Raw genomic sequence first — 13,606 nt, 5'->3', positions numbered from 1 at the left:
TAGATAAGAATTGTTGGACTATGGGTTTAGAAAATTGACTGAATTCCAAATTTAGCATTCCAAGGTGGCGGCTTCAGGCATGTAAGAATTGTTGGAAACCCATACTATATGGGTACTTCGAATTTATGACAAAAGATCTAAAGGACAACAGGTCGAAGAACAAAAAAGAAGGGACAAAAGGTCGAAAATATTTTTTTAAGAAAGAAAAATTCCCCACCAAGCATATCACTTTCGACCTTTTGTCCTTTTGACGTTTTGTCTTTCGACTTTTTGTATATAAACCGGTACTTTCACAATGGGCACGACGAGGGGATGACCAAAATCGATGTACGACGTCATTTTGAAATCCAATATGGCGGCCTCCAATTTGGAAAATCGTTGGAAACCCATGCAATATGGGTATTTGCGGAACAGGCACGACGAGGGGATGATGAAAATCGATGTCCGATGCCATTTTGAAATTCAAGATGGCGGCCTCCGGTTTGAGAAAATCGTTGAACATGGGCGTCGAACATCGATTTTCGTCATCGTATGTTCTCTTTGAGTTATTTCTATTAGCTTTTTCCCATTATGGGCAATATTTTGGTTTCGGTTTATGTGTCAATGAAAGGATAGATAGGGATAACTAAAGAATTGATAGATTTGATTGTATCTCCATCCGTTTATCAATTGATGAAGATAATATAGTCTATCATCTATCCATCATTTTTTAAGAAGTAATAGTATCCATATCACTACCCATAGTGATAGTATCAGTTTATATTAGCAAAAGATAGACGTGATAATAATATTATGATAGAAATAAATTTGAAGTCTGAGAGCGGTGCCGAGTTATTGCCGTGACCGCAATATCAAGCAATGATATTGCTACTGCCATTGCTATTGCCATTGCCATTGTCATTGCACTTGAAAGGACAAAATTTCTATTCAAAAATCTATACGAGGAAAAAACATGTTCAATGTAAATTTAAGAAATATTCGTATAAAATGTACCAAAATCAGTACATTTCATTCGCATAGTAAGGACGCATCGGTGGTTCAGTGGTAGAATGCTCGCCTGCCACGCGGGCGGCCCGGGTTCGATTCCCGGCCGATGCAGATTATCATTATTTTGAAAAGCTATAGCTATATATAGACACATATTATTGAAATACTCTTTACTCCATAACAACAGTGGTTTATATGTGAAGTAAACGGAATCGATTTTTTTTCTTAGATGTTATGGACTTCGCTATACCACGGAACACAATAAAAAAGAATTCCGAAGTAAATTAAACGTTTTAAAATTTGGGAGGTTTATTTGTAAGCCAATCTCTTGCTTTCGCTTTAAGGCCGCACGGGACGTCATCATAATCACCCTATCCATTTCAAGAAGCAAATCCCAAGAACCACTCCATATATCGATGCGAAAAATGTATCACTATGATTCTATATATGTGGTGCACAACCCGATAAAATTTCAGCTTCATCGGTTCACTAAAACTCGAGATTTGCTTCCACAAAGTTTTGATGATAATTGTTAGATTGAGACAAAAGATAGGGAAAATAACACGGTCTCCCGTGCCACCTTAAATCTAATCATACATATACTATGGGACAATATTTCAAATTGATTTTTTATAACTATCAAATTGTATGTGAAAATCAACTTAAATGCACACTATAAATTCTAGAATACATGTCAGGATGGCCGAGCGGTCTAAGGCGCTACGTTCAGGTCGTAGTCTTCTCTGAAGGCGTGGGTTCGAATCCCACTTCTGACAAGGATTCGTTTTATTTAAATTCATATGCGCCTCTGCTAAACGATTAAAAATATGAGAGTTTGATTAAGGTTTTTCTCGGAAAAAGAGATCGATCCTGCCAGGAGTCGAACCTGGAATCTTCTGATCCGTAGTCAGACGCGTTATCCATTGCGCCACAGGACCTTCTGATAGTCGATAAAGTAGAAGTGTCAAGCCAAGATGTGGTATCAATTATAACCATTTTTACCGGAGTAAACACGTTATATTTCTTCTCAAAGTTGTTGAAGTTTGAGTTGTTAACATACGGGAAATTTCTAGCAAAGTACATAGATTTTTTTCAAGAAGTTAGTCAAAATCGTAATACTATCGCCAAAATCTCCATATGTTGATCAGTGTGAAATATATGAATTCATAATGTCTAATCATGCATAGCATGTTTTATGTGTAAAAAATCATTATATAAACACCCATCAATAAAGGTAAATATTAGATATCGATATGGCAATATTAAAACTTTTTTATTGTTTTCTCGAATAAATTTTGTAGTTTGGATGCTTAATTAAGGAATCGTAACTTGAGCTCAAAGTTAGGAGGGCTTTACCAATTTGATTCCAATATTCTTCGAAAAAAGTTGTCAATTTAGCATATTTTCAGTTTTTTTTAACTATTTTAAACAAGCATCGGTGGTTCAGTGGTAGAATGCTCGCCTGCCACGCGGGCGGCCCGGGTTCGATTCCCGGCCGATGCAAATCAAATATATTTTGAAAATCAAATTGCTTTGATTTCAGTATTTGTAGAAAAATTTAATACATGTTCTAAAATCAACAGCCATATGTATTATTTCCAAATGTATGTATTCATTTAGATAACAAACCCTCTTACAATTCAGCACCCGTTCAAACTACGTGGCACAGGTTATCGTTATTTATTGCGTAACGCTATAAATGGAAGTTCGCAATGTTTCAGAGTTTTACATTCCAGAATTGAATGGTTAAACTATATCTCGGACACACACGGAGAAGAATTTGTTTATGTTGAGATTACTATTATGTTTATAATTTTCACTTACACAAATTCTATTTAATAGTATAAAGTATGAGGTATATGTAGTTATATTCATTAATTTGATATTATTTGATTTGATATAAAGCCTGTCCACGTTAAATTTCGGACACCCACATAATGGCAGCAAAAAAAAGTTACTCATAATTCAACAAAAACAATTGTTTATTTCAGAATAAAAGAGTTAGGGGCCGTCCATAAATGACGTAGCATTTTTTCACTGATTTTTTACACCCCCCTCCCCCCTCGTAGCATTTCGTCACAAATACTGGTACTCCCCCCTGGAAAATACGTAGCATATCAAGCACCCCCCCCCCTCTATATTTTTTTTTATTGTTTTCCACTACTGGGTTGAAACAAAAAATTGGAATCGAGAAGTTCAATACAAAGTTTGATAATAATTACTGACTGAAATGAAAGGATAAGCTAATCTAACAGTTTGATATACAGTAGCGCTCAAAAGTAATTCGGAAAACAGTTTTAAATAAGCATTTTCCTTGGTTTTGATTTCCAGTTTCGTATAGGCTAAATTATATTACTTTTGCTGTTGTTACCATGAAAAACAAGTTTACTATAGAAGCTCGTTACTGTCGAGTTAGGGTGCATTATATTTTACAATATATTGAACAAAAATTTCGTTATATTAGAGGATTGTTTTTTTTATTTATTCGTTGTTAGGAAATAGATTTCAATGAAGATGATCAAGAAAATATATTAATTTGAAATGAATCATCGTTAATATTATCCAATTTCAAATCCTTTTAGCAAACAGTGGCCAGATACATAAAAGTAACACTTGAAATATTTTGAATGGTTAGAAAATTTTAGAGATTATTTTACAAATACAATTATTTCTATTAATATTCTAGTTGAACTTCACTATCGTTTCCATACTGAAATAATCTTACACAGTTATCATCAGAAACAGTTAAATAATAAAAATTCTTCAAATTACCGAGTTATTAAGAAAATTGATTGATAGGGCAATTTTGATAACACTCAATACTATTATCCATCAAGAGCATTGATATATTGAAACAAATTATGAGTTGATTGAGTGGAGATCTCCTGCAACATTGAAGGCATAATTCATGGAAAAAAAAATCTTGTTTTAAATGTAATATTTGCCAAGAAGAACATATTTTATTTTCTTGAAAAAATAAAGCCCCAACAGGAAATATGAATAAAACTAAAACGGCTGACTTTAAGTCATGTTAACAAATGGCAAAACAATATACTCCAAGTAGTTAGATCATTGTTTTTAATCAATTTATTGAACTAATATAATATTCACATAATTATTTAAAGCTTCAAAACATCTGTTTGATTGCATTTATCAAGAAACTCTAAAGTTTCATAGATATTTTTTCAATATTGTCATATGAAAGTTTTGAAGCTTAATCATATTTCATAAACCAACACAGAAAAAAATATTTAATTTTCAATGTGATGTAAACTGAAGACTACTGTAAAAATGAATTAAATTCGTGTGTTGTAAATTTAAATGAATATACATTGAATTTTCAACTAAAAATGGTTGAATATTACATGATCGTGTAAATTTAAAGTGAAATCAATTGAAAAATAATGGATTGGTCGTTGAAATTTACGTTTATTTTGATGCTCCAAATATGTGCATGAAAATAAACTTAAATTTACAACATATTTTTAGCTGTGAAGTTTATAAGTAAAAAAAGAAGCTTGATATAAAATAATTGTATGCAATTTTTTTCAGCGCCTTTCTTTTTACGGACTTGATTCAAAATGCTACGTCCACTAACTAGGACCCCTCCCTCCCCCTCGTCACACTTCGTCACAAATTCGTGAAGACACCCCCCCCCCCCTAAAAAGCTACGTCATTTATGGACGACCCCTTATATCTACAAAATAGACAGTTGACAAGGATGTTAATCCTTCTTTCTGTAAAATTCTCGAACTTTCTGTGGTACACCCGCCATCCGTGTCCGAAATTTATCGTGGACAGGCTTTAACATAAAGTCAAATCAAATATTTTTATAATTATCTTTGCAAAAAATCCCATAACTGCAAAAATAATTACTAATACTATGTGTTGTTCACATTGTACACATGTCAGGATGGCCGAGCGGTCTAAGGCGCTACGTTCAGGTCGTAGTCTTCTCTGAAGGCGTGGGTTCGAATCCCACTTCTGACAAGAAAACTTTCCTAGTATTTATTTAGGAATTTTCTATTTAAATATCTACAATTATTCCTGAAATAATTTCTTCTTTTGTGAGGATCATCGACTCCATGAGAACTTCATCGTTTTTTTTTTTCGTAGGAATTCCAACGTTCCTCTACGATTAATTTTAGCATGGATTTATCCGACAACTCTTCCGGGAATGCATACATCAATTCCTTAATGGATTCCTTCGGGAATTATCTTTTAACAATTATGTTGTGGGAGTCAAGAATGTGTTCATCCTAATTTATTGATTTTAAATCGATAAATAGACTCAATTTTTATATATCTGTACGACTGACTAACTGAACGCTCATTAGCTTTTGTTTGTTTGAAATGGTGAAGCGCTTTTTGCATAACAACTTTTAGTTTAATATTTTCAACGGCATTTGTCGTTGGTTATTGTCCCTATCGAAATCATGAGCCCCCAGGTAGATCGGCTACCAAACATTGCAAACATATGTGATGTGGTTTACTGAGGAGGCATTTTTACTCTTTCCTACTACTGGGCTGGTCACGATTCATAGAAAAATCTATACCCCATTCCAATATTCAACCATCAGTCACAGGCGACCAAACTTTGCAAGTTCATCTACAGCGGCAAACTCAACTCAGCTAAACTGAACTAAGCGCTCTTTACCCGCAAAGCGTAAAACGACGAGGCAACCAAGTGTGGGGGCTTGGCTTGGGGGGAAGAGCTTACTTATTTGCCGACGATGTCAACCGACAGCCTGATGCCCTGTCTAGTGAGCGTCACTGACATTCATCGGCTCGGCTCCCCAAAAGACCCGAGAAAAGGAGGAAATCGGATGGTTTCTCTCACCGTCCGACAATTCCGCGCACATCTTCCAACGAGCGCACAGTGGCGCGCCTTCATGCAAGGGTCGCACAATACCTCAAAAGTGCCTCAAATTGATTGACAATTTACCAGCTTTTTCTTGATGCTCAAAGTAGGGAGCCGAAACTTATTCTTGGCACTTTTGATTCACTTCTGCAGTGGGGTTTTTTGAAAGCTACTAAGCTTATATTTTGCTACAATATGCTACGTATTGAAGTGCTTCTTGTTGCAAAGTTTGAGACAATTCGGCGAAGAAAACCCCCCATGCAGGCAAAGTGAATCATGGAAGTGCCCAAGTAGCTCTGCACCCAACCTACTCTACATGAAAATACACAAAATACTATTTTTGCATAAATTTTGAACAGGAACTGCGAGTAGAGATACCAATTCAAATTCCTAAAGGCAGTATTGACGCACATTCCAGTGTAATAGTCGCTTTATATGTACAAAAAGTATTTTATTGTCGATCTATACGCTAATGATTGCATATAGCACACTTTTATACTCTTTTGAACAATATAATTTGGAAGAGAAACCTGAAATAATGCCGAAGTCTATAAAATAGCTTTTATTGCAACTTTCATTTGGTCGGTGTTCAGACAAACGATATTTTGACGTTCTAAAGATCGGTCAAAAACTCCGTCATTTCTGATCTTTCCGATGCATTTCTGATACAGATGTTTCATCAAATAGATATACTCGAATATTACGGCCAATCATGTTATTGTTATTCAGAATTCTAAGAGGATTCAACTCTGAAATCATTAAAAAGTACTTAGTCCAGTCTGACTTAACACCAACCATTTGAAAGTCTTAACTGCTCGAAAAAGCAAGCAAAGCAACAATTAATTCAAGTCTTGAAATGGCTTTAAAATGTAGTAGAATAAGATGAAGCAAAACTTCGATACAAGTGGAACAATATTTTTTTCCTTAAAAAATATTAACTATTGAAAACAAATAATTATCACACAGTGATTCCTAAACATATTGGCTACAGTTTTTCCGAATAAACTTGTGTCAAAATATTTACACAAGTTTAATCATACCAATTTTAACATTGATTACCTTAAACGAACTTTTGTCCCACCGGTGGGGCAATTAATACCTGCCATATTCTTATGTTAGCAGAAAAAAACACACTAAATTTTCATCAAAAAATTGCCCAAATCAGAGTCAATTGTAATATACCAAAAAATAGCACACGATACTCAATCGTCTATCGATCGTGGACTAGATGCTGACTTCGCACTTCATACCCAACAACCGACCGAAAGGAATTTGGAAACCACAGTCAGCATCATCACCCTTGGCGACATCGGACTTGGACCCTACATGGCAACGCCCTGTTGACGCCACACGAATTGATGACCATCAGCAATCGATGCGTGGAAACAACGATCAGCCAACGCAGCACAGTGCAAAGGCCAGTTACCATCCGGTGGACTTTTGCTGACTCCATTAATTCAACGTAAAACCCAATCGGAGGACGCAGGTGCGCCCTCAGTCAAGTCGGGCTCGAACACTCAGTCTACAGTGAACATTCGACGAATCAAGAGCAGTTTAGATAGCTAGTTAAGTAAATGTGAAATGTAACTTTAGTGAATAAACTTGAATCGGGAAAGTTAAGTGTTTTTTAAAAACTAATATGTGAACTACCGTACATTATTGCACAATTAGGAAAATTCCGCTAAATTTCAAGAAAATTTGTGGATTTTAGGCAATTTGCAAAGTTTTCCGCTAGATTATATATGATTCGAATTTTTTCCCAGCTGATCCGAACTTTTGTCCTACTATGAGCCAAACATGGTTTCCAAGCATTCACGCACAAAACTAATACACCTCAAAGCATTCTTATGATAGGCTTAGAAACGTCCTTACATAATTTTTTTTTTTTCATTTGGTTCTATGAAAATAAAATGTTCGCGTTTAAAAACAATAAAAAGACATATTTTTCCAAACCTCAACCGATATTCATATTATTTGGAGGGAAAGTCTCTCATCAAACTGTAGTGACTAGACCTTTTAAAAGAGCTGAGTTTACACACTTTTCCGATCACGCTTCCTTTAGAATTTCAATCGAATCAGACTAAATAATTAACACTTTCTTCATCATTTTAAAACCACGTTTATTCTTCCCAAAACACATCAACAAACTGATTCCTCTTTTCCTTTGGTAAACCTATGCCTACTATGATCTGAACTAATTTCATTTTCAGTACTAGTTAAACAGTTCGTTGGCTCACGAACATTTTTGTTTTAACTATACTCTGCTTCTAACCTCTCATAATCCCTACAATAACTTTTGCTCAATTTAGCAAGAAATCTTAAAAAGAAACTTTACTCTGTCTCACTTTAATCTATGTTCATAATTTTAAAATATTGTTCATTTCAAAGTATGGATTGTTTGTTGCCTAGTAACGAGTGACTCATTTTTCCAAACTACATCATAATAAAAGAGCAGAGAAACTTTACAGAAATTTCAATACAAAATATTGAAACACCTTTTATGTTATGACTCTAATGACTCTATATTGTTGACGTACTTTTCAAATAGGGCTTACAAGCGGTTTCTTCACCACCGCTAAGGCCTTAAACCTAGTTTAACCATATGGGTAAACGTGGTTTAGGGCTTAAGCGAAGGTGAAGAAAATGGCCCTTATAAGCGGTTTATAGATTATAGTTAAACTGGGTTTAAGGCCTAAGCGATGGTGAAGAAACCGCTTATAAGATACACTGAAAAAAATCCGAACAGCTGTCATGAACACAAGAAGAAACAAAAAACACCGTGAACTTAATCAAATCCAAATGAATGTGTTGCCTGGTTCTGAGAACGTTCATGATAACATAACTGTAGTTCACGGTGTATTTTTGACAGTTCATGTGTTCCGAAATTCTTTTTTGAGCGTTTACAACTGTTTGAAATAAACAAGTTATCCTGTAGTTGTTGAAATTGAATGTATGAAATTTGGCTGACTTTGACTCACTTAGCCTTTGCGTATCCAGTTTTTGGAGATTTTCAAATCTTTGATCGGCTGTCAAAAAATCATTGTCCATCCGATTTTCTTAAAATTACTGGAATCCGATCAAGGTTTGTTCTAGTTTTCAAAGGCCGCTTTATTCCGGAGTCCATTGGGGTCAAAACTTGCCGATATTTGCTTCATAAAATTATTGCAATTTTCGCCTGGTGATATTAGACATTTCTGTTCGTACAAATCTAATGATGAAAAGAAATAATACGTATATACAATGTTAATTTTTATTTCATTGGACGCTTTGAATCCGAGACACCAGCCTTATTTCACACAAAAATATTATTTCGTCTACTTCAATAAAGATGTGATAATCATGGATTTTAAGCAAAAATAAATCGACATTTATTCCAAAAAAAAACCCGTAAAAAATGCGAATGTTTGTCTTTTAAATATACACTGCAATTAGATTCGTCAACTTTATGGACATGAAAAACTGTTTGCTTTTAGGTAAATTTGAACCGAATTTAGTACTATACCCTTGGCCGCAGTGATGCATTTTAAACTGAACGCGAGCCAAAAGTGAACTGAACGCGTTTTAATTTTGCACGTAAACGCAGTAAACATTGAACTCTCGTGCAAAATTCGAACGCTGCTCACGAACGGTTTTTTGAAGTTTACTTCAAAATGCACAATGAAGCACAAACCTTAAAGGAACTACTTCAAACTAGATTGAATTCATATCACGCACAATCTATGGAACCTTAAGTGTTCCTTGACATCTTTTGTAAATCTTTCTGCATTGCAATGTGGTTTGAATCTGCCATGAAAACAATTTTCTTTTCGTGTTTATTTTTCAGCTTTTTTGGGTTAAAATTTTTGAACTGATCAATGTTTAAGCCTACTTGATCTCTCGTTCAAAAGCTTGAACTGGAACGCAAAATGAACGCGTTCAAATGCAATACTGCTTGGCCGTAAACGATAAATCATAATTAAAAAGTAAGAGGTTGTTTCCGAGATACGACCGCCAAGTTGACGTTGGATAACGTTAGCCTCTTTTATTTCCTGGCTTAAGACCGTCACGAACTTATGAAAGATTTGTACTGCTAAAAATCTAATCAATTTTCACACTATTTGTTGCATGTCGATTTTGACGTATTATGGTCGGACATTGTGTGTTATTATTTGCTTGGTTCAGTTATCACTTCAACACCGATAGAATTGGTCGATGCAAGAAGCATGAGCGGAAACTCGCTCTCCAAACAAATATTCCAGTTGAACGTTAGGTCCACGAATGATTCACTAAGATTGGTTGCTTCAGTGGGTTCCGAAGCCAGTTTGAGGTTGAGGTCTTCTCCATGAAGTCCGCGAACTCCATATTCTTTTGTTTGCTCATATCGATGTTGAAGTTGCCTTTTACGATGATGGTCTCCTTTTGATACTCGAAGAAGTATCACGCCATAAAGAACTTCTTATACTTCGTCGTGGTATCTGAGAAAATGTGCCTCTAGATCTACCAGATGTGCCCGACAATTCATTATAGTGAGCATATATATCACCATAATCATCTGACAAGCCCAGCTACACATCATAACAGGTGCAAATATTAATGCAACCTGCAGGGAATCAACGGTGTTTTTCGTAAATATTGTCGAGTTGTGTGTTATGATGTTTTTTTTTTGTGTTAAAGAATGTTTATTTCTATGAAAATAATGTAAAATTTAAAAATCCTGTACGGTGTAGTATTGACAAACATCCATAAACTTTTAGTTTTAAACAAATAATTTTTAAATTTCAGTTAGATATCATGGATTTTCTTATGAAATTGCATACATTTAGGCGTTTTCATTGCAATTCTTGAAATTAATTATTAATTATTTCTTTAAATATTGCATTATTAAGAATTTATCAAGCATATTCGGATTCAGGGAGCTAATATTCAATTTGTAGAGTCGTTTAAAAAAATATTACAGTAATTGCATTCACAAGTGATCAATTCCACCCCGAAATGGGATTCCCCGATTTCTTATTAAGGGATGATTTTTAGCACTAAAAACACATTTGTTAGAAAAATTTGGCACATGAGCCAAAGAGGCTGACCGTCGTACTTGTTTTTCTGCATTCAGTTGTTTGGCATTTTCAACATTCTTGACACGGTACAACATTCTTGACGGTACATGTAAACTTCAGAACGTCAAAACCTTATAACAGCAAGAAAAAAAATGTGATTTTCTATGAAAAATAAGACATGCCTCGATATTTACCTATTTTTCAATAGTTTAGTAATGAAAATCAATAGTTTTCATTATTTGAGTAGATTCGTAGAAAGATTTCCAATCGATTGGTGCATGAATCTCGAAAATCTATCCGGGCGTTAGTATGTTATTAACAGTCAAAATCTAACCACTTTTCGTGACGCGAGCGATTTTCGTTTTTCGAAATTGTACCCCAGTATGTTGCCGTAAGACGTTATCCAACGTCAAAAGTACAGCTTGTTTGTTTTGAGGGACTTTAAAACGAAGGTTATTCGCCCCTATTTTTTTTGTTGGGGGTTGAAACTACTGCGTCCATTATTTAGAACTATTGTAGTATGTCCCAGTTTACTGTACATGTCACGCTAGCCGAACACCATTGATTAGACGATCAGCTGCTTACCATGACACGTTCCCAATCAGGTATGATATGGTTTATGAAACCAATCACCTTTCTCGGATCAGCAGACCAGATCTCACTGGGCTGTAAACAGCCGCTATCGAGAAACTTTGATCTGCGCCTGTATAATGCACCACAAGGTTCCGAGGTTTCACTTTCAATATTACAAAAGCGACAAATATCATTCTGAACCTGGCCAATGTTCTTCAAATGATATTTGCTCGGACAGTGCCCAGTTACTAGGCCAGTGTATGTACAAAGAGCCCTCTTGTTGAGCTCTAAAATCTTTTTAGTTTTATTTGCGTTTGGAGTTATAAATCTTTTAGACTGGGTACACTTTTTGACATCCATCCAGTTGGTCATCACCTTTTGTTCTTCCCAGCACTTAAGTTCCATTTTTACTGCACAGTTTGGTATACCACAGAATGGTTCCGGGCCAACAAACTGTGAATTTGAGCCCCGTTTTGCAAGATCATCTGCCTTTTCATTCCCTTCAATACCACAGTGTCCTGGAACCCAGTACAAATTTACCGAGTTTGATTCACACAACTGTCGCAACGAGAGAATACATTCCCAGACGAGTTTTGATGTACATTTATATGCACTAATGCGTTTAGAGCTGCTTGACTATCAGAGAAAATACATATATTTGCATATCTGTATTTTCTTTTCAGACAGACATTCACACATTCAAGTATTGCAAAAATCTCAGCTTGAAACACTGTTGGCCAATGTCCCATTGCAACTGAAATATTTACTCCGGGTCCAAAGATCCCAGCTCCTGTATTTGTTCCAATTTTTGAGCCGTCAGTAAAGAATATGATTGAGCCTTCACGAACCGTGGGACCTCCGACATCCCAACTTGTACGCGTCATTTCGCTTACCTTGTAGAGAAAATCATAGTTGTCCTCAGGTCTCATCCAGTCTCCGTTCATACTCATCACCGGTCCTCTTTTAAAGTGTTGCAAAATGCTCAAGTGGCCAATAAGATCACCTGGCAAAACATTTTTAGACCTCTTTAGCCTTAGAGCACTTCTTTCCGCTTCTAATTGCACATATTCGTGCAAAGGCAGCAGATTGAGAATAGCACCTAACGCTTTCGATGGAGTGCTGCGCATTGCTCCCGTTATAGCAATACACGCAAGTCTTTGAGGCTTAGCTAGTTTCATTCCTGCAGTAGCCTCCCTGGTTTTAGGCCACCACACTAATGATGCGTAGGTAATTTTTGGTCGTATAATAGATGTGTAAATCCACATAATCATTTTTGGCCTCAAGCCCCACTTCCTCCCGACAGTTTTGGAGCATAACCATAATGCGTTGATCGCTTTATTAATCGTAGAGCCAAGATGCGCATTCCAGCTAAGCTTGGAATCTAAGATTACTCCCAAGTATTTTACCTGACTGCTAACTTGAATTTCAACTTCTCCAATCTTAAAAGATTTTAAGTTGACTTTCCTCTTTTTAGTGAATGGGACAATCACGATTTTTGACGGGTTAATGCTTAGACCCTCCTTTATACACCATGATTGTGTATACTTTAGGGCCTGCTGCATTCTTTCCGATACTATGTTGCCAAACTTTCCTCTTACTACGATGACTATATCATCCGCAAAGCCTATAACCTCGAAACCTTTAGCTTCTAAACTTCTGAGAAGGTCATCTACAACCAAAGACCATAAAAGTGGCGAAAGTACTCCACCTTGCGGACATCCTTTCGTCGCCCTTATGGTTACAGACGAACCATCCAATTCTGAAGTGATTTCTCTTTTTGCAAGCATATTATGAATCCAGTCGACAATGCATGTGTTGAAATTTCGTTTTTTCATAGCATTTGCTATTGAAGAATATGAAGTGTTGTCAAAAGCACCTTCAATGTCCAAGAAAGAACAGAGTGCGATTTCCTTCACTGAAAGAGATCTTTCGACTTTATCCACCAGCGTATGAAGCGCTGTGACTGTCGACTTTCCAGCTTGATACGCATACTGATATTTAGACAATGGATATGTCTGCATGTAAGTTGAGTTTACGTAATCCTTCAATACTTTTTCCATAGTTTTCAACAGAACTGATGACAAACTAATGGGTCTAAAAGATTTTGGGTTCGTTTTATCTCGTTTCCCAGGTTTAGGTATGAACATGACTC

The 13,606-nt window shown here is 35.8% G+C and overlaps 5 non-coding genes across 5 annotated transcripts; 4 read left to right on the top strand and 1 right to left on the bottom strand.

The window, feature by feature from the left end:
* Positions 1-1,027: 1,027 nt before the first annotated feature.
* Positions 1,028-1,098, top strand: Trnag-gcc. The gene has a single exon. It is a non-coding gene; the product is annotated as a tRNA-Gly (tRNA).
* A 582-nt stretch (positions 1,099-1,680) lies between these two features.
* Trnal-cag lies at positions 1,681-1,763 on the top strand. Its single transcript has one exon. It is a non-coding gene; the product is annotated as a tRNA-Leu (tRNA).
* An 89-nt stretch (positions 1,764-1,852) lies between these two features.
* Trnar-acg lies at positions 1,853-1,925 on the bottom strand. Its single transcript has one exon. It is a non-coding gene; the product is annotated as a tRNA-Arg (tRNA).
* Positions 1,926-2,419: 494 nt separating this feature from the next.
* Trnag-gcc lies at positions 2,420-2,490 on the top strand. The gene has a single exon. It is a non-coding gene; the product is annotated as a tRNA-Gly (tRNA).
* A 2,404-nt stretch (positions 2,491-4,894) lies between these two features.
* On the top strand, positions 4,895-4,977 carry Trnal-cag. The gene has a single exon. It is a non-coding gene; the product is annotated as a tRNA-Leu (tRNA).
* The last annotated feature ends 8,629 nt before the right edge of the window (positions 4,978-13,606 follow it).

Source organism: Aedes aegypti, chromosome 3 (genome assembly GCF_002204515.2).
Source record: "Aedes aegypti strain LVP_AGWG chromosome 3, AaegL5.0 Primary Assembly, whole genome shotgun sequence".
Taxonomy (NCBI): domain Eukaryota; kingdom Metazoa; phylum Arthropoda; class Insecta; order Diptera; family Culicidae; genus Aedes; species Aedes aegypti.
This window is presented reverse-complemented; position numbering and strand designations above follow the sequence as displayed.